Source organism: Amblyomma americanum, chromosome 7, assembly GCF_052857255.1.
Source record: "Amblyomma americanum isolate KBUSLIRL-KWMA chromosome 7, ASM5285725v1, whole genome shotgun sequence".
Classification (NCBI taxonomy): domain Eukaryota; kingdom Metazoa; phylum Arthropoda; class Arachnida; order Ixodida; family Ixodidae; genus Amblyomma; species Amblyomma americanum.
Window position 1 is genome coordinate 174,045,206 of NC_135503.1, and position 25,632 is coordinate 174,070,837.

General features: G+C 47.4%; 1 long non-coding RNA gene across 1 annotated transcript; it reads right to left on the minus strand.

The window, feature by feature from the left end:
* Positions 1–20,552: 20,552 nt before the first annotated feature.
* Positions 20,553–22,670, minus strand: LOC144097588 (uncharacterized). The gene is made up of 3 exons (XR_013307077.1): positions 22,121–22,670; positions 21,270–21,331; positions 20,553–20,916 (listed from the first exon to the last, which is right to left on the minus strand). It is a non-coding gene; the product is annotated as an uncharacterized LOC144097588 (long non-coding RNA).
* Between the last annotated feature and the right edge of the window lie 2,962 nt (positions 22,671–25,632).

Genomic DNA, 25,632 nt, shown 5'->3' on the forward strand with positions numbered 1-25,632 from the left:
CAGCTGCACATTGCTTAAGATATAAAACTAATAAGGACATTACAAAAATAGTGTCGCGAATTATCATGAAGGAAAAAAAAGTTGTTTTAAATGTTTGAGGTGAATGTTAAGGATATCTATATTTTCTTGAAGAAAATTGTTGAGAAGAGTTGGTATTTGATATTTTAGAGATTGTTTTGCATAATTAGTTCGATAATGCTCTACTTTCCAGTATAAGGGATTTCGCGTATTATAACCCGATGGCTCTTGGATTTCCAACTCACCAAGGTTAATAAGATAATTATTGTGCTGTAGTTTGCCACGAATCAAACATTTACAAAGCTGGTATCTATGTATATCATTAACGCTTAGCAAATTCAGGTTATGGAGCAAGGGTGCAATCGGATGATCATAGGCAGACCGGGTCATAACACGGATTGCCTTATTTTGGAGCCGGGACAGTTTTAACTTGTTGCTTAGTATGGTAGCACCCCATACAAGATTGCAATAATTAATGTGCGACAAGAACAGAGAACTGTATAGGATTAATGCTGTTTTCTCAGGAAGGTAGTCTCTATTGCGATGAAAAATACCTACCATGTTTCCTAACTTGGAAGCGATGTGGTCCACATGGGCGTCCCGAGACAAGGTTTCTGTTAATAATACGCCTAGCGTTTTAAAACTAGGTACTATCTCTACTGTGCAATTATTGAGGGTAAGTGTTGTGTTTTGCGGAACAGATCGAGACTTTGCGCGATAAATGATGGCTTTAGTTTTTGTTTCATTAATTACTAGACCATTTGCCCTTGCCCAGTTACTAACTTTATGTAGAATTGAGGTACCGGTATCAAGAAGTTCTGTGCACGTGTCTGATGAGAGTAATATGGTGGTGTCGTCTGCATATATTACAAATTCTGCTCTAGCATCAATTGCTGAAATGTCATTAAGATATATGTTAAATAAAAGTGGACCCAATATACTGCCTTGAGAAACTCCAGAGTTAATTGGCAACTTACATGATGGGTGATCGTTTATGCTTACGTACTGGGAGCGATTATTCAAATAAGACTTCAAGTCTAAAGGTGGGCCGTATATACCAGAATATTGTAATTTGTCAGTAAGAAGATTGCGATTCATGTAGTCAAATGCTTTAGTGAAATCAATGGATATGCTTAGTACAAATTTCTTAGCCTCCAGATTTTTAATTATATATTCTTTCTGCTTAAGAAGAGCTAACTGAGTTGATCGGTACTTGCGAAAACCGTACTGATCGTCGCTTAGTATATTCATCTTTTCACAGTATGATGTAAGCCGTTTGTGAATTAATTTTTCAAGTCCTTTCGAGAAGACTGGCAAGATAGAAATCGGATGGCAGTTATTGAGATTATTTTTTTCACCTTTTTTATGGATGACAGTTACTTTCGCTAACTGCATTGATGCAGGAAAGACACCATCTCTGAAGCACATATTAAATATATCAGTAAGAATGGGGGCTGTGATGTCTAGTACAAATTTGATAGGCTTGATTTGCATGTTATACGCATCACAGTTGCAACTGTTTTTGAGGGACATAAACGCGGTGATTACTTCGTTCTCAGCTACTGGATGGAGATACATACTGTTTGTGTGGTTAGGTTTTATAACAGAACTTCAGCGCCGGTCAACGTCGGTGTCGGCAAATTAGTAAAGTATTCATTGAATACTTTCGCTAAGTCAGAACCGGATATTGTTCAACCATTTATGAAGATCGTCTACAGAACTTGAAGATGCTGACCGATTTAAGAGACTGTTTAGTTTGTTCCACGTAACTTTAACGTCACTGGCGGTACTTTGAAATGAATTTTCAAGGTAACTTACTTTAGCAACCTTCAGTGCTTTATTAAGATTGTTGCGGTTTTTTTTTAACTCGCGCAAGTCGCTGACTTCACGGGTGGCTAAGAATTTGCGAAACAGTTGATTCTTCATGGTAATTTTGGTTAACAATTGAGTCGTTTTCCAAGGTTTTCGAATTCCTTTAGAGGTACGATATTCTATAACAGGAAAGTATTGATTATAAAGTGTACTTAATTTGTCACGGAACAAATCAAATGCGTCACCTGCGTTTACAGCATTTATCACATACGATCAATTGACGTTCTGTAGATCCTGACGAAACCTTATCAAACTTGAAGGCAAAATTTTGAGGAGGAGGAGGAAATTTAATGGAACAGGAGAGGTCTGGCTGGTCGTCGGCCTGGCATGCTGCTCCAGGTGAGGGTAAAAGCAAACACTACAGAAGAGGATGGTGAAAAGAAAAGTGGAAAACAGAAAATGAAAGGTTGAACGGTGAAATCAAGCACACTCACTCACTCACAAACACGCACACACACACATGACTGTCAAAGAATATCCTCCAAACCCATGTGCACCAAACAACAAGCCGCGTCCCTTCAGGATCCAAGCACACTCTGCAGGTGCACGGGGCCGTCCTGTCAGAGTCCTAAAGCACTTAAAAGAGCCTTGCGATGATTGTTCAAGACTTAGCAGCGGGAGATCAATTGTGGAAGATCTTCGGGGACGCAAGGTTCTGGGCACAGAGGGCTACATGTTGCTCCAATTTTATGTAAATAAGATTTAGTGAAGGCAACGTCCAGGCAAATAGGTTGAGGCAATTTAGATCCCGTCTATTTATATTGCGTGGCATGCGGAAATCATAAGTAGGGTCGATAGGTAGAAGGGCTTTATATTGACGATGCGGACCACACCAGAAAGAGCGTTCCGTCTGCCAGCATTTTTAGCTAGAATCCTCGAGCAATCACTGGAAGAAAACGGTATAGGTTGGAGCAAGGAGGTGTCGCCATGCGCCTACCTAACTGCACCGTCAGCGTGATCGTTGCTGCAAGGCCACATTGAGCGGGTAACCACTGCAGCACAACACGGTGGCCAGGCTCACAGGCTTCAGAGTGGAATCTATTCAAGTCATCAACGATCGGCTCCTGAAGGCTTCCTGGTGACTTTATAGATTGTAATGCAGCACGGCAGCCACTGAAAATAACCCACGCTCTTGGCGGTTGTTGGAGACTGGAAGTAAATGCTGCTCGCAGAGCAGCCAGCTCAGTAGTAGTGGAGGTGCAGTGACTGAGAGCCACCGAAATTGAGATGCGCTTTGAGGGAACCCAGACGCCAATCGCTGATGAGACGGATGTGACAGAGCGATCAGTGTAGCTTTGACGGTGCGCACTGCAGCGTGCATAAGTGTGTTCGAGAGTAAAATATTGAAGTGCTGGACAGGGGGTGGTTGTTGTTTTTATGCCATTAACTGTTGTCGTCATTTGTCATGCTCTTTACCTCCAAGGTGGGGAGGAGGTCGTAACAGGGCGCTGATAGTGTGGTGAGAGAAGGTCAGAAACTTCCTCTGTGCAGTGCGCTGCGAGTGGATGGTGAGGTGCATGAGCCACGAACCACATCTGGGCACGAAGGAACTCCAGGGTTAGGCAGTACTGATGCAGATGGGCGTCTGTTCTCTCTCTGCTTGAGTACCCACTGAGCAGGTGTTCATGGGAAGGCAGAGGCAGATTCTGAAGGCATTACCTTGCATAACTTCAGTGAGTTTGATGTTTGTTTCTTAGATACCCTGAAGAGCTGGGAAACTGCAGCGTAGGAGGTCTTCAGAGAGCGCACCTTATATCCGTAGTTATGAATGTGCAGAGCAGCCTCTTCTGGGGGTGGATGGCATACGGAAGATAGAAGCGTAAGAGCAGAGCTTGCTCTTAAGCTGCTTTACCTTTGGGGAGCATGACAGTGAGCTGTCAAATGTCACCCATAGGAATTAAAGGCATGTGACGTGTGGTTTTGCAGTACCAGCATTTTTCAGCACGTAGCGTGAGAGACCACGCCTCGAAAATGCAATTGCTGAGCTTTGATCGGGTGACATGACGAGATCGCGCTACTTAAAAATGATTGAATGCAGCCTATTGCTCTGTGTAATCGTGCATGAACAATGAGCTTGTTGCGGCTGGGCCACCATATAGAGATTGCATCGGCGTAAAGGGATAATTAAACTGTAGGAGGCAAGCATTTTTCCAAGCCAACAAGCGAGATATTGAGAAGGATGGGACTGAAAATCCCCCTGAGGCACTCCGCAAGATATTTGATGCAGAGCTGTGTCGCCTTCACTTGTTGACATATAAATCGATCTTTCGTACAGACAGTCACACAGCCAGACATCCGTCCAGCAATGCCAATTGATTCTAAGGCTGAGACAATTGCTTCATGTGTGACGTTGTCGAAGGCTCCCTTCACGTCAAGAAACGCAATAATAATCATAGGCCGCTCTGTCTTACTTGCTTTTGACACCATTGGTAAGAGCAATAACGTTGCCAATGCTGCTGCGTCCTTTCAGGAACCAGACATGGCCGAAGCGTAAATTCCTTTTTTCGTCAGGTATAAGGTGAGGCCGGAGTGTATCATTTTCTCCATCAGTTTACCGACGCAGCGTTAAAGCGCAATGAAACGGTAAGCGTTTAAGTCAATTGATGGCGTTCCAGGCTTCGGGATAGGTAACACACGCGCACGGTTGCAACAGGTTTCAAGGCTGCCGGTCTCCCAGGAGGGGTTATAAACTGCAACCAGCTGAACCTTGGCCTTACTTTTCAAGTGAGAAAGGGCAGTGCAGCTTAAGCTGTCGGGTCCTGGGCACGATCTTTTATTTGTAGCTGTGAAAGCCACATGAATTGCTTCTATTGTAAACGGGTCATTAAGGAGGGCAGTATTAGGTGAAGGGGTGAAGCTTTGGAGAGGCGATGGCACCGTTATGGCCGTTAATCGAGCAGTGATCTCAGAACAGAAAGCCTACACTGCATCGACACGAGAAATATTCGCATTTACAGCAAGGCACTCGAAAGGATTTTGTTTGCCGGGCTGACTACTGAGGCTGCGTACAATGCTTCATACCTTAGAAAGAGGCTTTCTGGGATCAATCACCACCAACTTAAATGTACGCAGGTAGACGATCGCTGCCATGAGATTGTATGTCGTTACTGCACGTTGTTGAAGACGACAGATGCGCAAAAATTATCGAAATGTCAAGGGCACTGGATCTTGTACCTTGATGAAAAGTTGACTGGCCGTTGTTGAGGAAAGTGAAATTGTTGCACTGTGCGAAATCAAATAACCGTCGGCAGATATAACTGAAAAAACGTAAAAATAACTGTCAGCAGATATGGGTTGTGGAATGGATGTGACGTCTTCCCGGAGAGCTAAAAGAACTTTCATGATATCAGCACATGTCATCAAGTTCAGAACGGTATAGCCTTACAGAAGGATAATAGGGCGCAGGCGGGATTCTGAGATGGTAGTGATCGGGAAACGGTGCCTTGAAACAAATTGTCGGAAATCAGGCAGTCGTGGACGAGGTCTGCAGGCATTCCATTCGAAGATGTTGGCCTTGTTACGGATGATTTGCTTACTAGAAATAGTAGCTGGTCTATTGAGTGCTACCGCCATTGTGCGAGAAGAGGTGAGATGAAATAAAGGATTTTTAGGAAGGCCTTCGCCCTCGGCGAGGACTGTGGTTTAAGGAAAAGACGGACAGCCTCAACTATCGAGCACAGTAGTTAACTGACACTACCGGAGTTTTCGCGTATAGATCCTTCACGCGGGTTGTTCCAGGTTGCATATTTTGGCTGCCGTGAATTGTTCACTTGTGTACTCGCTACAAGCGGTGGCTCAACATTTTGGCTTGGTGGAAGGGGAGAGAACTCAAAGACGTCCTCAATGCGAGAGTGACTGGCTTTATCTTTGTACGGCGGATGAGGAGCTTTCTTCTCTGGCAATGAATTTTTTGTGCGGCGGCTTCCCCGGATTTGATTTGGCTGAAATAGAGTAGTTTTTGCTGACTTATATTCTGTATTGTTTGAGTTCTTGTAGTAAAAGTTGGTTTTTTCTTTTTGTAGGCAGTGCAGCGGAAAAACATCGCGTCATGCTGCTTACCGCAGTTAGGACAAAGGGGTTATCACTTGCACATTAATTTCGGCCGTGGCTGTCCCCGCAACGAGACCAGCGCCACGCAAGTCGGCAAGCGCTGGTCACATGGCCGAAGCGTTGACATCTTGTGCATTGCCGTGGTGTTTGAATGTATACGTACAAACATTACCTTGTATATCCCAGAACAAGGTCAGGCGGAGCAGATTCTGCTTCAAATAAAATGCGGATACTTTGTGAGTTTCCAAGTCGGCGGACAGATTTAATCGGAGCTCTCTGTAGCAGCGGTGAGTTGATGTCTGATTGAGAAATTTTCACGGGGACACCCTTAATGACACCCGCGCCGCAGTTGCTGGGGCAAGGCTCGTAGGCTTCAATTGCAACTCCAGCTATGCTTGTTATTTGCAATAGGCTTTCAGCTGCGTGCGCTTTACGGGCGTAAACTGCCATAAGGTTAAGGCGCTCGTTAGGACGAACTTGAAGAACGCCGTCTGGAGGCACTGATTTTAATCCTTGTCTCAGTTTCAGCAAATTTAAGTGGGTAATTCGGTGCCCGGAATAAAGTGGCTTGATGACAAGGGTAAGGTTGTGCTTAGGTGTTTGAGGTACGTTTGGAGTATCTTCACTCATAAGCGACCGTTTCGAGCTGGCTGCGACGGTGCTTTGAAGACACATGAATAAACCTCTCAGGTCCACCTACAGACTTCGCAGTAGTGTCGATGTAGATGATAGTAGAAGAATCGGACGATTCAGACAAATCGTCCTTGCCTGAAGGTAGTGGAAGATCATGGCTTCAGTTGGAAGCATCGTCGGTGCGCTGTCCATGAGGATCTCTAAATCCTAGTCCTGGTGCAGCTGGAGCAGAATAGTGAGTGCAAGACCGTAGATTTGAGACAGCAGGCAGGGCATGCACCTCAGGTATTGCACGCTGAGTTAGGCCTGACGGAATTCCAGGTGAACAGTCAGGCTCTGAGCCAGGGTGCGGCACCCACCCCAGGAATTATACCAGGATATAGCAGTGCAGGTTATCTGAACATAAATGTTCAGCACCGATCAGAAATCCTTCACAAAGAGTGAAAAAGACGAGCGGGCACAGCCCGACAGCTCTGTCAAATAGACTGCTCTGAAATCTGCCTGTGCCTAATACTCATCCCATCGCCACATCTTACCATTCGCCGCAATATGTGCATTTTCTATGATCAGAGAACTCAGATAGTTGCCCTACTGTTACTTTTTATTGTACACTAGTTATATTGTTTTGTACTTAGAGCATTGCCAGTAGTGCTTTATTTCCGCAGTGGAGTTCTACGGAAAGTATGCGAATACGTGTACCCGTTTAGTACACCGGAATTTTCGTACCCATTCAACAACCTGGGTAACAGCCTCCGATGCCGGGTTTCCAGCCAAAATGTAATCAGAGAAGCCAAGTGCCGCCCGTATATTTATTTATTCAACACACAGCTGCCGGTCGATCACCTGGACTCGGCTGCAGCCTAGTAGCAGGCAACGTATAGCCAGCGACGACACACTTTTTCCCCGCTGCCGAGGAGGCGAGGGTGGCATGCCACCATCCCACCGCCAAGAGGGTGAAAACCTGATGGCTTGCAAGAGGCTGCACTTGGCATCCACAAGGTACCGATAACTCCCAACAGATCGCATACCCTTCGCCTGCCAGAACCGAGCTTAAGCGTTGCTTAGAGCGGGGCCAACTAGCTTCGCTCTGCAGCGCAGGCGTCGCATCGATCACACTAGCGTTCCGCTGAACGCATCAAAAGTGCATCGGCGTTTTAAGGCGAACCCACATTCATAACCTGCGCATGCAATGCTGGCAGATGCTTTCCCGCTTGACAGAAGGTCAATGTCAAAGATCAAAGGCCAAAGGAGAAGGTCAACTGTCAAGGTCAAAGGTCAGAGCTCAAAGTCAAGATAGTCGGTGTAACAGCCGCTTGTGTCGCTGCTGTAATTGACGTCATGTAGCGAACATGACTACCGCCAGTATTGCTCATGGCTTGACCTCTACCTACATTCAATGTTGAACTTCGGGCCCCACTGACAGCTCGAATAGCTGGCGCAGTGAAGCTTTTCGCTTAAAAACAATGTTCAATTTTCTTCGAAAGCAAAGGAGAGAGGAATAACTGCCCCCCTGGGACGGTGAACACCTCAGCAGGGCTTTAAGCTACATAATGGTAGTGACAGATGTGCACTGCTTGCGTTGGCATTCACAACGTTCTATCAGAGACGCCGCACTGAAGCTATAGACCATCGGCGTTCTTTGTGTTCATTGGCGTTAGCCTTGACAACGCTCCAAACTCCGATAATTTTGAGGAAAAATAAACCGCACAACTGGCTCCCTGGGGCAGTGGACGCCTAAGTCACGCTTTGAGTTACGTTGCGGTGCCGAGAGAGAGGTGCGGGCTGCGTGCATTAGCGCTGACAACGTTGTGGCAGAGAGGCGCCACTGCAGCAACAAGTCGCAGCGTACAATGGGTGACCAACCTCTCGCGATCATTCATTAATTTAACCGCCGCCAGGCGGGTTGGGCGCGTCGCCTATCCTGTGTGCGGAACGCACTCAAAGTTAGAGGCCGAGCCGCGTCTACTTACACGATACACCACAGCTTTCGCTCCCTAACCAGGTTCAGCAGTAGTTGGAGCAACGCAGGAGCCAATGCATATTCCGTTTTTTAGAGTGACGGAGCGCACGTGACGGTACGAAGTCCTCGCCATGGCTTCTGGTAACGCGAGACACGCTGGCGCTGGCACGGTCCGATCGAGTGGAGCTGCCTTGCTCTCGAGTGGTCAAACATACTGTGACCATGGCACCGGCATGCAGTCGCCCCCTCCTTGAATTCTGTATACTCAGCAGTAGTTGAACCGCAGCTAATTTTTTGTGACCCATTTAGTAGCCCATGACAACACTTTTCGTGAGCAATTTTGTGACCCATTACTCAGTACTTTCGTGTGGCCCATGACTGAGGACATTTTTCTCACTCACTTATTGACCAATGACACAGCACTTTTTGTGAGAATGACTCATCACTTATGGGGAAACATTTTGTGTACAGGACTTATGATCATGACATATGACTGCGACTCAATTCCTTCCTCACACTGACTGCGGTCATTACCACCCTTGATTTTGATACCGGTCATGACTTTATACTTCGGAGTCATTACTCATGTAGAATGACTCACATGACCACGTGAGTGATCTGAAACTGAGAAGAGGAAGACGAAGGATTTGTTCGATCTACTCTAGCCTAAGCTCAGTTTATTTGCATAATTTTGACTAATTTTTCTACTTTTATTTGAATATTCGAAGACTGCGGCATCTTAAAGGCGGTACTGTTCCTATGGGAAGAGTACGACTGTTCCGGCGCCTGCAAACCTAAAGAGACCATGCCAATAAAAGGAGGCTGGCTCGAAAGAGGCGGCCATGGCTTCCCAGGCTGTGGAGCGACCACAACATGGACACGACCACCCGTCCAGCGAGACCTCATCGCTTAGTGGGGATGAGTCAACGATCGTGGACGGTGTCGAGTCAGTGGCCGATATGGCTGACGTGAACAACGAGGGCTTCAAGTTGGTGAGTCATCGCAAGCAACGAACAGTAGGGATACAGGTAGTGGTTGAGCCCACAGAAAAAGGGGTTGATTTAAGAGAGAAGAATCCCATCTTACTTTTCGCGGTCATTCAATCACTGCAGGGATCAGCTCCGATTCGAAGTCGGTTCACCATGCACGGTGCTCTTCAACTGGATGTCTCGACCGAAGAGCAGGTTGACAAGCTCCTGCAGTGCTCTCAGATTTTTGACATCAAAGTTAACGTGCGGTTGCCGCATTCCTACATGAAGAACACCTGTGTTATTAAGGGTGTACCAAAGTGGTATTCAGAACGCGACCTACCTCAAGGTGTACTGCATGTGAAACGACTTGTGCGTAGTGTGGAGTCTCCAGGAAAAGAATGGGCTGCGAATCCTACCAACTCTATCGTGTTGACATTCGCTCCCAACTCAGAGCACCCGGAAAAAAATGATCTGGGATTCACAAAACACGCGGTTGCAGATTTCACCGGAGCTCCTTCACGGTGTGATAGATGCCAACGATTTGGGCCCGTCACCAAAGTTTGCACAATGGATCGACGCTGTAAGCGGTGCGGAGGCGACCACGCCTTTAAACCTGCAAGGCCGATTTGGCTTGCGCCAATTGCGGTGGTGATCATCCAGCGAGTGTCGGAAGCTGCCCCTTCCGCGTGAGCGCTCTGCAACGTCAGATATCCTTTATTGTTCGTCCCAAAACCCAACCGACTGAGACGCCTGTCCCAGGATAGACGAGTTCCCAGTTTTGGAGTCTGATATTGTTGCGTTACCCAACAATGTCCCTAAGAGACGTGAGTCCAGCAAGATGCCAAGGTCCAGTGCGTGCGAGTCGGTTGTTCGACCTCCAGCAAAAAGTGTCCTTGTTCCTGAGCGGCCAGATCACAGCCTGACTCCACGGGAACGAGGACCTTCATATGCACAAGTGACAAAAAAAACAGCTACTGCGCTCAAGAGTGTGTCCCCGTCGGCATCTTTTGTCGATGTTGTAAGTGAGTGCGTTGCGCAAAATAAGGAGTTCGAAATTCAAGGTATGTCCGACCTTCTTCATGATTTGTTTGGGGCCCTGCGTTCACATATTCCAACGATGGCGCCTGGTAACCTCAAGAACTTCCTACAGGTGGTGCTTTCTTATGAGTCCCTAATTACAACCTTCGCAGCCAACTTCCTTGCGATCTATTATGGATGGGGTTAAACCTCGTGAATCTCATATGCACCGAAAAGTGCCGTTTATATTGCAGTGGAACTGTGCTGGGCTTTTAAGTCGGTTAGCTGAACTAACCTGTTCTTGAAAGGGACTTGTGTTCCAGTATTGGCCCTTTCAGAAGCTGGCTTGCCAAGCGGGAAATGTGTGACTGTATATGTCGCCCATAAAAACTGCAGCATAAAGTCATTTCCTGCAGGAAGTGCTGCGCTTTACATAAGAAGAGAAATTCCACATGTTTCTCTAAGCGTTGCCGATCTTTTCACGGATGACATCGAGGTAGCGGCTCTGAGAATACAGTTCGGCTCTCGAACCCTTTCTATTACCTCCGTGTACGTGTCTCTGCGGAAGAAGGTAGCATTGGATTTGTCCCTACAGCAGCTCTGCGACCGCTGCCCAGCTCCTCGAATCATCTGCAGTGGTTTCAACGCCCATCATGCCGTTTGGGGTAACAGGAACACGGATTCACGTGGGCGCAAACTCGTAGAGGTTAATGACAGTTTGGACCTGTGTGTTGCCAATGACGAAAGCCCCTTTTTCTTCCGGCCTCTAGACTCATCGACAGCTATAGACCTGACATTGCATTCACCTGACGTCCGCGTGAGTTGGTCAACAGCGCCTGACCGCATGGGAAGCGATCACTATCCGGTTTTTGTGTTTGCTGCCGACTTTCGTATGCATGGTCCTAAATTTAGCAATGTGGTCAACTGGGACAAGTACAGAGCGCACCTCGAACGTGTTTGTGGGGATGTTGTTGACAAAATGGTTTGTAGTAAGCTAGCAGCAACTACGGCGGTCAAGTTACCTGATCATTTTCCGTCCCCGGATTTAAAACTCAGGAACATTTGCGCAGCAAGAAGGGCGGAGCGTCAACTCGCGCGGAAGGACGACAGGCAACTGAAGACTGTTTTCAATAGGCTGAATTCTGGTATTAGGCGGCACACGAACAAGCTGTACAGGTTGCAATGTTCCTCATTCTGCGCTAATTTGACTGTGTTCTCACCGATGACGAGAATATGGCGATTATTGGCAGCCTTGCTGGAGAATCTCGCCCTTCGAAGCCTTTTGAAGCCCTTGCAATACGCAAGGAAAAACCTATTGCGTGCTTGGCAGAGGAATTTGCAGACGCACTCGCACGCGCTAATTCTGGAATATATATATATATATATATATATATATATATATATATATATATATATATATATATATATATATATATATATATATATATATATATATATATATATACCATCTGCCTCCTCCAGGTCTATCATGGACGTCCCGTTCACGCTTAGTGAGCTACGGACTGCGACCATGGACCTGCGGCGCCGGTGTGCACCAGGTCCCGACAGCATCACAAATAAAATGCGAAATAATCTGGCCTTGCAACTCAGGAAGGAGCTCCTCAACTTCCTAAATCGAATTTTGAAGACTGGCGATGTTCCTTCCTCATGGAAGGTGGTACATGCAGTTCCAGTACTGAAGCCTGGCAAAGAAATGACAGACCTTGCCTCGTATCGCCCTGTGTCATTGACCGCTGTGTAGCTAAGTTGATGGAGAAGCTGGTAAATGAGCGCTTATCGTGGTGGCTTGAGGACAGCAAGGCACTGCCATTATATATGACAGGATTCCGCCGAGGTCTTAGTGCCCAAGATAGCGTCTTGGACTTGGTGAGTCACATTGAACACCAGATAGCTTTCGGCCTTTCCACCTTAGCCATTTTTCTTCACGTTGCGAAAGCTTACGACAATGTGCTTATGAGCTCAACTCTAAGAAGTTTGCAAGACATGGGCATACAGGTCCATATGATAAGATTCAGTTACAAGTTTATAAGTGATCGCGCGGTTCGTGTATGGTTAGGGAGTACGTTAAGCACCGAAAGGGTTTTATCACGAGGTGTGCCTCAAGAAAATGTTCTTTTCCCCACGCTCTTTAACGTCGTAATGGCTGGCCTTCCCGATTCGTTGAAAAATGTTGCAGGCAAGTTCGTATGTATATTTATATGCTGACGACATCTGTATTTGGATTACTGGCTACCAACACAAGCGATTAGCCTTTATAGCTCGACAGGCTCTACTTTCGGCACAAGCATTACCTTCAAGGTGTGGGTGTCTCTGTGAGTGGAAAAATCCGGCTTTGTTCTGTTTCCCGGTGTAGGAATACGTCAAGCGCGGTTGAAGCTAGACCTCGGTCACTCTTGTATCTGTCAAGTCAACCACACGCGTTTCCTGGGCGCCATTATTTATTCCCGTCTACAGTAGCGAAAAGCTGTCGACGCGATTGTTTCATCTATATCTTCACGTCTCAATGTGATCCGTAGAATTGCAAGTGAGCAATGGGGAATCCGTCCTTCTTCAATAATCAAACTTCATGAAGCGCTGGTGGTAACTCGCATAATGTATCAATTACCTTTAATTTACTCCTCGGCATCACAACTTGAATGTCTCGAATTTGTCCAGAGAAAGGGCCTCAGAAAAGCCATTGGAGTTCCCCAGGCGGCTGCGAATAAGGCAGTACTTCATGAGTCCCTATCGAAGACTCTTAGCCTTATCGCTTCTCAGGGACTACTAATGCATCTTGACCGCTTACGAGAGACTGTAGCTGGGCGATCCCTTCTCCAGCGGCTGTGCAAGAGATATGAGTCGAAGGATTACTAGGCACTCAATACCCTTAGTTCTTTAGGCCTTAATGTCCGAAGGCAAAGGCAACGGTTGAAACCCCCCTGGTCTTTTTCGACCCTCGACTCTAAGGTCACAATTCCCCATGTGAGCGCAAAGCACAGCTCTCCTTTGGCAGCAACGCGTTCGCTTGTACTTGAACACTTGCAAACAGAGCATGCCCGCAATCTTCAAATTTTCAGGAATGGTTCTGTGGACAATGTCAAAGAAGCTAGCGCAGCGGCTTTTTACATTCCTTCTTTGGACTGTAAGTGGTCCGTCCGGTTTACTGCTGTCGTATCCTCCACAACGGCTGAAGGTGTTGCTATTGAGGCGGCTTTACCCAAGTTAGGGTCTTGCCAGGCTCAACATGTTGTCATCCTAATTCAAAAACTGCCCTTCAGAGCTTACAGCGCGGATTCCCTACTGACGCCTTGTCTATAAGCTCTCTGCGCTTGGTGCAGAATCTGCACAGCAGATGATGCCCCCAACGCCAACAACACCGGCATCACCTCCACGGGCGATTGGACCGGGAGCTTGTACGACGCAGCCAGCGACGCCGCCAGCGACGCCAGCCCAAGCACGTCGAACGCCGCCTCGACGCTGCCTACTGGATCCATACAACGCCGTAGCCGCACCGAACCAACCGTGAACACGAACGCCGACCGCTAATAGTGGAACGCTAGTAGTAGACTTGGTAGCAGTGCGTCCGGTCGTGTGTATTTATAGTATTTGTGTTTTGTGTTAGTTTTGTTAGTTTTGTGTTCTAGTGTGTATGTCACGTAGGGTGCATTAAATGTGCGTTTTTGTGGGTACACCTGTCGCCTAGTCCATTCTTTCGGTCCGAGTGTCATCCGGAGAGAACCGTGACAAAGATAAGTGGCGACCCTATGCCAGGATTCATTTCCTTTTTCTTTTTGCTTTGTCTCGAATTGTTCCGATTTCTCGACGGCAGAGAGGATGGATTTCGCGAGAACGTTAGAACTGGCGCTCTAGCTAGGGTACAGCGAAGAAGAGGCGATGCATCTCTATGAGGAGGAGGGAAAGAGCCAGAGAGAGTAAAGGGCGCAAGCACGCGCAGACGCTCAAGAAACAGAAGAAAGTGAGACGAAAAGAGCTTGCGGGGCAGAAGAGCGAGAAGGGAAAAGAGCTCGCGAGGCAGAGAGAAGAGCTGGCGAGGCGGAAGAGCGAGAAGAGAAAAGAGCTCGCGAGGCAGAACAGGAGAAAATAAGGATAGAACGGGAGAAGGAGTTTATTTTGTGGAAACAGGTGCATGTCGCGGGTGGATATGAGGAGGTCACGGACAATGATCAGCGTTTCTTAGCGGGTACAGAATCTCCTAGACTGGTCAGAGTTTGCCCAAGAAAGCCGATGTCTCCTTTCGATGACAAAAGAGATGATCTGGACGCATATTTGCAACGATTCGAGCAGATAGCTTTGGGGCAAGGCTGGGAGCGCAGTGAATGAGCCACGGCATTGAGCATGTGTTTTGTCGGAGAGCCGCTGAATGTGTTTGGAAGGATGCCGGCTTCTGATTCCACGGACTACGAGAAAGTCAAATAGGCGCTCCTCCAAAGATTCATGCTTACGGCAGCGGGTTTTAGTCAGAGATTTCGCACCGCGAAACCTGAGGATTCGGAAACCGTTAGGCAGTTTTCCTGCAGGCTGACCAACTATTTTGATAGGTGGCTTGATATGTCAAACACAGAAAAGAGTTAAAAACGGATGCGTGACAAGCTGGTCACAGAGCCATTTGTAGCGTACTGCAGCTCAAAGCTAGCGCTATTCCATGAAGAAAGAAAGTTGTGTTCATTGGAAGAGTTCGCCGACACTGCAGACCAATTTCTCGAGGTCCAAGGGCTAAGAAATTTGAGTAAGACAAAGACGTAAATCCAAAAAATCCTAGAGAACGATGCGGCAAAACCAAGAGCATATGGCGGTTCATCTAAGGCGCCAGTAAGGTGTTTTCTCTGCGGCAAGGTGGGACACCGTCCAGCTGACTGTCGAACTAGTAGCGCTGCCCAAAAAACACAGGTTGTGTGTCAAGGTTGTAAGAGGAGGGGTCATACTCTGGATGAGTACCGATACAGAACGCAGAACCGAGCTGCATGCGTTGTCGGCTCTAGGGTAGAACTTGTCCCGCCACCCGAAGTTCCACAGCTGAAAGGAGAGCAAACGCCGAAGGAAAATGAGGCAGTGAGTGGTACACCCAAGTCGAAACAAGCAATGCCGGTAGTGGTTAGGCAAGTAGGGGACCGTCCTATATTGGTGCTTACAGACAGCGGAGCCAACACAGTCTTGGTTCGGAGAAGCCTGGTGAAGGACGAGGATCTTACAGGGGAAGCATCGGTCGTCACTCTGGTAGACAGCACAGAAAGGTACCTTCCTGAAGCGAGAATTCTTGTGTCCACGCCATATTATACGGGGCACGCAGTGGCAAAATGCGTAGACCAACCCATCTACGATCTCATCTTGGGAAACATTACGGGTGCAAGGAGTGTCGAAGACCCCGATCCCGAGTGGAGGATGCTCGACGTTGAAGAACATCCAAAGGAGGAAAGGCCCGCGGCAGCTCAGAAGGGTGCATTCATTTTCTCGTCGGCAGTGGAGACAAGAGTTCAAGCGACAGCCCAAGCAACGCAGCTTCCGCTCTCTACTCCTGTTGCGATGTGCTTGAGCGTAACACCAGGCGAAATTGCAATTAGGCAAAAAGAAGAACCGAGCTTGAATGCCTGCTTCGAAAGAGTCAGAGAAAAAGGTGGAAAAAAAGAAGAGTCGTATTTCCTTCGAATGTCAACTGGTAAATGGTCTTCTGCACAGGGAGTGCATATTTAGTTCAGGAAGGCGGGTCCAACAGCTGGTGTTACTGAGAGATATGCGAGCGACCGTGCTACGCTTAGGACATGACGCCATTATAGCCGGACATCAGGGTGTTCTAAAAACGGTGTCTAGGATCACCGAGGAGTTCTTTTAGCCGGGTGTTAAGAGTGACGTTAAGCGCTTTGTTCGCTCATGTGACCTGTGCCAGCGCACAGTTCTGAAGGGAAGAGTTGGTCCTGTACCTCTGGGAAAGATGCCAGCCATCGACCTACCGTTTCAGCAAGTGGCGATTGACATTGTGGGGCCAATCTCTCCAGGGCCCGGATTACGGAACTCGCTCCGACCGCTCTACAATTGAGAGCGCTCTAAAATGCCCGCTCCTATTGGTCGCCGGCGCCATTTTGAAAAGTTGCGTCACGGGAAGCTGCAATGGCGTCACGGACAAGAAAAAACGCATGACGTTGAACACCTAATTATGCCCGCGGTTTTAGACTGTTTTTTGCGACCGCGAAGAGTCGGTCTACAGAGTTTTAGAGGGAAAATGGCGGCGGCGTCGTCTGCTGTTTATTGGTGGCGGAGGCGGCAACGTCGGCGCCAGCAACGACGAAGGACGGTGTACGAGGACGAGCTGTTCCGTCGGTTATTTCGACTCGATAAGGAGAAAGTGGAGTGGTTGTGCGGCGAACTTGCAGACGAACTGCGAGGCGTACGGACGAGCGTTTTGTCGGTGCGGCGGCAGGTGCTGTGCGCTCTCCGTTTTTTTTGCCTCCGGGGGCTTTCAAGTCTGCGTCGGCAACGAGCAGACCGTCGGCCTCGCACAACCGACGGTGAGCAAGTGCGTGCGGCGTGTGGCTGAGGCCATCTGCAAAGTCGGCGCACAGAAGGGATGGGTGCGTTTCCCGGCGCACCCCGAGGAAAAAGCGGCAGCGAAGGCGACCTTCCTTCCCCGCGGCACCATCCCAGGCGTCGTCGGCTGCGTCGACGGCACGCTGATTGCCATAAAAGCGCCGCGGGGAGACCCAGCAAACCGGGCAGCATTCTGGAGCCGCAAAGGATACTATGCGATGAACACCATGATCGTGAGTAGACTGGCTTTCTGACCGCATGGGTTCGAAAGCCGCGAACTCGACAGTGGAAGTTCGCGTCCAAGATTGTCTGCTTGTGTTTCTCGCAGATCTGCGACGCAGACATGAAGATCCTTGCGGTCGACCCTCGCTGCCCGGGGTCTTGTCACGATGCCTTTTCTTGGCGCTACTCACGGCTGCGTCGGAAGGTGCAGCACGGGCTGCTGGAGGATGGAGAGTTTCTTCTGGGTAAGCAGCACTTCGACAGCACGTATTAAGCTACAGCAGTGGCTCATACCTAAAAGAGGCGGGTTATAACATGGATGACATGCAACAATATGATGTATCGTATTTATTTTTGTGTATATACTGTTACTGCTGGTGCAGAGGCACAAGAAACATTGTTATAAAGTGAATCGTATTTCAAGCGTAAAACATCAAGGCAGAAGAGGTGTGCACATCGTTATTGTCGTGTAAGATATCACAGTACATCATTAACCTAGAAGGCTGTGCTTACAGAGATACCCCTTAGTCATGAATATTCTGCATGCCTATGAATTCTGGTTCAGCATACTGGCTTTGAGCTGCTTGATATGAATCATTTATTACATAGGCAACAACACACTTCACTGCAAATTTTGGTCGTGCAGGAGACAGTGGATATCCACTGGAGCCGTGGCTGCTCACACCAATGTGTGGGCATCCTGGTGCAAACACTGCAGAAGGGCAGTACAACGCAGCACACGCCTCAATGCGATGTGTTGTGGAACGCTGCATTGGTGTTCTCAAAAGCCGCTTCCGGTGCCTTCAAAGGTACCGGACATTCCACTACGAGCCGGAGCGGGCGGTGGTCATCATTGCAGCGTGTGCTGCGTTGCACAACATCTGTCTTGAAGAAGCCCTGGCTGCAGACGAAGACCACACTACTGATGACCCTGACAACAATGGACCACCTCTGCTTGCCGGGTACTTGGCGGGGACAGGATCCCGCATGACCTACCTGCGTGGTAGAGCCATGCGAGACCGTATAATTGGCCTCTTTGTCACAACCTGTCCGCAGAGGCAAGCACACCTGCAGATGGTGCGGCGACAGCAGCAGCGGCAGCAGCAGCGGCAACAGCAGCACCACCGGCACTAAGCCCTAGACCATCTGGCAGCTGTGGCTGCAATGACTCGCCGTGCTGGCGTGGCGAGTTGTCGTAGCCACTCTTGCTACGGGCAGTGCCATTGCCCTCTGTTAGTGCGTGAGCCCCTGTGTGATATGATGCCCTTGGCCACTGGTAGCCACATTCCAGCATTTGTAAATTACTTTTTCTTACGTGTGCTTGAAAGCCTCCCGTGTCAAGATATGAAGTGCACACACCAACTGCTGCTCCACCGGCAGTGGTCACCAGTACGCCTTTCAGTGCATCAGCAAGCTTGCCGCACAGCTACTGCACTTTCTCCTCAAGTCGAAATACACGCCGAAGCAGCTCGTCCAACAAGTGAAATGCATCCTTGTACACCGTCTTTCGCCGTTGCTTACGTCGACCTGCCCACTTAGGCAAACAGTTGCTTGCTGTAACTATGTGTTTGATGAATGTGCACGAGGGAAAAGTGTGGTGTGGAGACTGCTAGGAACCAGTAAAGCGTTTGTTTTTGCACCACGTTTATTCATTGGTCACAATAATTTTTTTCGCCACAGCTGTTCATACTAGTTTGCCAACTGTAACACACAGCAGGGAAACAAAAGCATGCAGCATCAACAGTGATTTGCATATGCCTTGTCGAGTGCTGCGCAGAGATTGCACAATAACAGTTGTATCTTACACTCTGGCCAAACGGGCGAGTTGGCTGTACATTTTTAAGGCGAACAGTGCGAAAGACATAGCCGGAAAGCACAGGAAACACAGGATGAGCACTCGTCCTATGTTTTCTTTGCTTTCCGTCTAAGTCTTACACGCTGTTTGCCCCTTAAAAAAAAAAGCTTCATCTTGACTGCCAGCTTGAATGCTAGTAATCACAGGTTTGGCATGTTGTGCAGACTTGTAGGCCCGATGCAGCCCTGGTTTGCAGTTTTCTGAAACACATTGCATAACTGGTGGAATGCACAGCAAGTGCTACACAAGACATTGCTCTTCGTAGATTTTACTGGACTAAAAAAATCATGTTACGTGTAAAAGACACACGAGTATCACAGACGATGATGCCAACATGGCTGCGTTTGAAGTTGTAAAGGGATCCACAAACGAGAGATATTAACATTGTTGCATCATACCTTTAAAGGCGGAGCTCAAGCATCCGCCAAATTTTTTTTTTTGCCTGCATTCAACACTAGTTCAGAAGCGACTTTGGACGAATGCTGGCAAGCCTCATTTTTCCTCGGGTCTACTGAGGATAGAACATGTTACAATGCACACAATGGACACTTTACGGAAAAGCAGGAAAAGTAATGCGAAAAAAAAACGACTCAGGAACATGCAAAAACCCTAACAGACACAAAATCGAAGTGTTCAAAATTTATCCAGAATCCCCATATTATGATGCCCTTCATAACTACAGTCACTTCAGAACAACTTTGCCCCACATATTGCACTTGCCCACATATTGCAATGAAAGAAAACAAGCACTAGAAATTGCACCTTGTGCACCTGCCACAGCTGCAGGTAAACATTTGAAAGGAATGGAAAATAAAAGAGTATAGGAGGCTTTCACACCTGGCAGAGCTTAAATTAGATAACTGGAAGAAAATAAACAGTGTGAAGCATCCGGGCCTGCAGAGCTTACAAGAAATAAAAAAAATGATGCTATGGCACATGAGAGAGATGATCTTGAATAAACACAAAAACAGAAACCTGACAGAGAAGCAGACAATGTAAATAAACAAACACATAAAACAGAAATTTTAACAAGCAAACTAAAAATAGTTCAATGAGTCTGCACCTGGCAGAGAAGTAAATAATGTTCTTGAATAAATATAAACATATGAAGAGGTTCTTTCATAAAAATAAAAACAAGCAAATAATGACATAAATATGAACAATTCAATGTGCTGCAGGTGGCTCAAGCTGCTTTTGTAAGATTAGCGTCAGTAGGTTCACATTCTGGATGAGCAGCTCTTGCTGACCATTTGACGCCTGCACAGCATCTGTCACCTCCCATATGGCCTGCATGTAAAAATACTTCCAATTACAAATTATTACTGACAACCAATTTTGAGATCTCGCTTAAGCTTTATGTAAAATTTCAGGTGCTGAGATATTTTGGACAAAGTATGGCTGTAGAAGGCTCGTGTCAGTTTCATAAACTCAGCTGTCCCAACCACCTCCCACAAGAGGCGTCAAAACAGAAGTAGAGGTGCTCAAAAGAGAGCACTGATATTTATGCTTCAGGTGACGGCTTCGACTCTTCAAAGTGCAGTGTGCGCAGCGAGTACACACCTCCAGCATGCTTTGCTAAAAAGCAGCGTCCTGGCGGTTCCGGGCGTCAGTAAGGGAATCCAAGCGATGCGATTCATACAGCATCTGGCGCAGCACCTTATTGGCCCCATCGTCTCGCCGTCGCTTCCCAAGAAGGCTAGGCGTGGCACGCGTTGAGGGCTGCAGTGGGGGCTCTGGTGTGTGCTGCTGTGAGGGCTGCGGCGAGGGCACCGGTGTAGCTGTCGGGAAAGAAAATGTGCTCATCACGTGGTGGAATACGCAAAACATTTGGTAAAATGTGTTAGAGGACTTGACATAAATATACAGGACAGCAATCTTGGGCAGCATTGTAGTAGCATATTTCATGTGCACATTTGCTAGACTGCTAGGAGATGTCACAGCCTCACTGCAAGAGAAATAAACATTCTGCACTGCGTGGCAAAGCCAGAGAGAGATAGTTTTGTGTGTACTGTAGAATCTCTGCAGTATTTTGGCTACTGCTGCAAATGCTGCCAGGGAGTATAGTGCTATTAGTTTCAATCAGCTGCCAGAAAGGGTAGTATGGAGCTTGAATAATGGAAAGCCAACTCACGGTCTGTGGGGCTCCGTGTGTCTTGTCGACAACTTGCTGAGGCTCCCTGTTCATCTCCTCTGCTGTAACAGGGTAAAAGGTGCGGCTGATTGGTACTGGCAAACCATGAAACTAAAAGAGCACTAGCAAAAGAGAAGCAATCAATAATGCTCAACCACTTGTCTATGCATTCCTGCACCTCCTCCGAGACTAAAATACACCACAGATGGAATAAACAGTGCTAGCAAGGCGCAAGGCAAAGACATCATGTTTTTAAACGGCCGACCCCTTGTTGTTGAGAATCGACGCAAGCTGGATCCACAGCTCGCGCTTTTCAACAGCTGTGTATGAGTTTGTTAGGTCGGCAGAAGCCCGGGCCAAGAGCGGATGGCTCTTCATAGACTCTGTTACGATTAGCTCTTGCTCGCTAGGCATTCTTCGAGTTGGCGCCATTTCGAGACTATAATTCCCGCTTAGAGAATTGCAGCAGCGAACACAGCGGGGAAAACAAACAGGGAATAGTTTCTGTTCCGCTTTTCGAAAGCAGGGAATAACAGGGAAAAACCTTTGCTCTGAGTTCGGGCTAATATGTTTTTACAGGAACATATGCGTGTGCTGCGCTGCAGCAACTTATAGCACAGCCAAGAACGACCGAAAACGAGCAAGGTTGTTAGCGTGCGCCCAACCGCCTTGCTTGGTTCTTGCTCCTTCCCAACTGAAACATTTGTGCCAGACGTTAATGAAGCCAAAAAAGTTGATTTTATCCAACAAGCCGTGCTTCGTGGACGCCTTGTATTTGCTAAAGTGAAAGAAACAGAACCCAAATCATATACTTGGCATGTGGCATCTTTAAACCAATAACACAGGCTTACCTCAAGTTGTCTTCGTCGATTTTCGGGCCCGACGTTTCGTGCAGGTTCCTTTCTGGAGGCCCGTGACCTTCACTGGCTTCGATAATTGTTATCCGCTCACTTTGGACAACCAAATAGAACCTTGATTTCAGACGACGCCTAAAAAAGCAGGAACTAGCCGTGGGATCAGCTGTTTTTTAGAAGGCCGCCATGTTCAGTGTTTACATCTGCCAGCGCGCCCTCATGGCAACAAAACTTACCCACGAAAGCAGTCATTTGCAAAAGTGAATGTCCTTCTTGTTTTACTTCATGGCAGTGAGAGTGAAATACACTTTTATGAAAGAATAAAACAATGTTTATTTTATTCACTGCGTATTCCTATAAAAAAGTTAGCATACGGCCCCTTGCCGTGCAAATTGGCCTCTTGTCGTGAAAATAAACTCTTCCGGGGCGGCACCCTACTAGCCATTGGTTGATTCCGCGTTCCGTCACGCGTTGACGTCTAGCCTTGTCGTCATGCTGTCGTCATTTTGACGTAACGCTCTACAACTTTAGAGCGAGTTCCGTAATTCGGGCCCAGTATCCGCCAAAGGCAATAGATATGTGCTTACTCTGGTTGACGTGGCCACTCGTTATCCTGACGCTAGTCCACTGAGAACTATTGACAGTATCCAAGTGGCTGAGGGTCTCGTGTAAATGTTTTCGCGTTATGGGTTCCCGAGGGAAATTTTGAGGGACCGGGGCTCGAACTTCACTTCGGAACTAATGAAGGAGGTTAACCGCCTTTTATCAGTAAGGCAGTTACTGACAATGCCTTACCATCCCATGTGTAATACGCTTGTAGACCAGTTCAACGGCACCCTCAAAAATATAATCAAGAAAATGTGCCAGGAGAGACCTACAGATTGGGATAGATATCTCCCAGCTCTTTTGTTCGCTTAACGCGAAGTACCCCAAACGAGTGTTGGGTCCTCGCCCTTCGAGATGTTGCATGGGAGAACCGTTAGTGGTCCAGTTACAATACTCAAGGACCTGTGGGCTTATAAGGAGATTGCATCAGATCTCAAGACAACATACACATACGTTCTTGAGTTGCGTGACAAGTTGGAAGGAACATGCAGGCTTTCACATCAAGGCCTGGAAAGAGCGTGCGAACGCTATAAGGGCTACTATGACAAGAGAGCTACGCACAGGAATTTGAATCCGGGGGACAAAGTTTACATCCTGCTACCCACGGATCAAAATAAGTTATTGATGTAGTGGAAGGGCCCTTACCTTGTGACGGAGTAGAAAAATGACATGGATTATTAGTTATTGATAAATAACGCCAAGAAGGTTTTTCCTGCAAACATATTGAAAAAGTAGAAAGAAAGAGTTCCCATACAGTGCACCCCCAAGGCAGTATGCTCGGTAGTAGCCGAGGAGACAGATGATGCTGTCGAGATGCCCACATGTAGTGGGAAGAAAACGAGGTTGGGATAAGGTGCTAATAAACCCCAATTTGAATGAAGCCCGAAGCTCACAGATAAAGGCCGTACTCCAAAGCAGAGAGGATGTGTTTTCAGAAGTGCCGGTCAAGACGGATGTCTTATGTTGCAGACTAGATCTCTCTACAGATAGACCAATCAGCGTGAAACAATACCCTCTACCTTTAGCGGTTCAAGAATCAATAGAAAGGAAGGTGCGGGATATGTTGGAGCTTGGTGTGATTGAGAGGTCGTGGTCAGCATACAATGAGCCTCTCTTGGTTGTCAAAAACCCCGATGGTACTAACCGACTGTGTGTAGACTTTCGTCGGCTAAATGACATCATAGTACCCGATGCAGAACCCATACCAAGAACGGACGTGGTGTTCGCTAAGGTGGCTCAGAAAAGGTTCTTTTCAAAATTTGACTTAGCTAAAGGGTATTGGCAAATACCAATGGAAGATTCGTTTAAAGAGAAAACTTCTTTTTCGTGCTCGGCTTGTTCATTCCTGTTTAAATTCATGCCTTTCGGTTTGAAGACAGCATCTGCAATATTCACGGAGCCGATGAGGAAGGTTTTGGATGGGCTCTAAAATGTAGAACACTATATTGATAACATCCTAGTGGCAACAGATACGTGGGAGGAGCATGTAATTACGCTGGAAAAACTATTTGACAGAATTGAGCAAGCCAGGCTGACCATAAATACGGAAAAATGTGAGGTGGGCTTTGAAGCCATTTCTTTTCTCGGACACCAGCTGGGGATGGGCCGAATCGCGACGAAAGACGACATCTTGGACAAAATACAGCAGGCCCAGACACCGACGACCAAGAAAGAGGTACAGTCGTTCCTGGGTCTAACAGGATACTACAGGGACTTTATTCCCGATTTTGCCACATAGCCGACCCGCTTGTCGAACACACTAAGAAGTTGGCAAGCAATAAGCTCAATTGGACAGCTGAACATGAAAATGCATTCGTGATGTTAAAAGGGCATTTGGCAAGACCGCCCGTTCTGCTTGCTCCGAATATGGATAAAGAGTTTGTGCTTCCCACTGAAGCATCAAACCGAGCATTAGGAGCCGTACTCTTGCAAGAAGAGAATCGCGTGCTACATCCGGTATTTTTTGCGAGTAAGAGATTATCGGCTAGTGTACGCAACTACACCACTGTTGAAAAAGAATGTTTGGCGGTGGTGTGGGCGGTAAAGAAATTCCACATTTATCTTTATGGGAGACATTTCAGGATTCAAACAGATCATCAGCCGCTTGAATATTTAACTAAGGCCAAAATGAACAATAGTAAAGTTATGAGACGAAGCTTGGCCTTTCAAGAATACTCATTTAAGGTGGAATATATTAAAGGCAGAGATAACGTTGGAGCGGACTTCATGAGTAGAGCCAACTGAACAGCTGTAGTTATCTCTGGGATGTATCTTGTTGTTGTTGTTGTGTTAATGTATCTCTGGGATTTATCTTGTTGCTGTTGTTGGTGCAATGTGATTATACAAATGAATGTGTTGTGCACACGAGCAAGTTTATTAAGGACTCTGTGCGGACTGCGGCAGTGGTGCGTTAGTGTTCTGAAAACGCAATTTGACGTGCTGTGTTAGTGGTGTGCATTTGGTGTGGCCTCGACATCTGCGGTGTGTTGTGTGCTGGGTCCAGAATCGCCCAGAAGATAGTCGGTTGGCTGGATGGCTTGAAGATGAGGATGACGTGAGCAGTTTTTCATGGAAAAACTCTTGAGAGAGGGGGCCCTTGTCACATATAATTTGTAGCCTAAATTAAATTTTAAAGAAAAGAGGTGTGAAGAAAAAGAACTGGATTAACCGAAGAATAAAGAAGAGGAAGAAGAGCCATTCGGTGAGGCGGAGGGAGATGATTGGTGGAGAAGCATTTGAATGAGGTGGCGAGAGATAATTGGTGGAGAAGAGAAGAAGACGACGACAAGGCTTACGTGAACTAACACCGAGGCTATAAAAGGGCGAGTGAGAGCGAGGCACGGGGCGGAACAGCAGAGAAGCGGAGGCTCCGGCGGGTAAGGGACACTTTGGCTGGAAGAGAG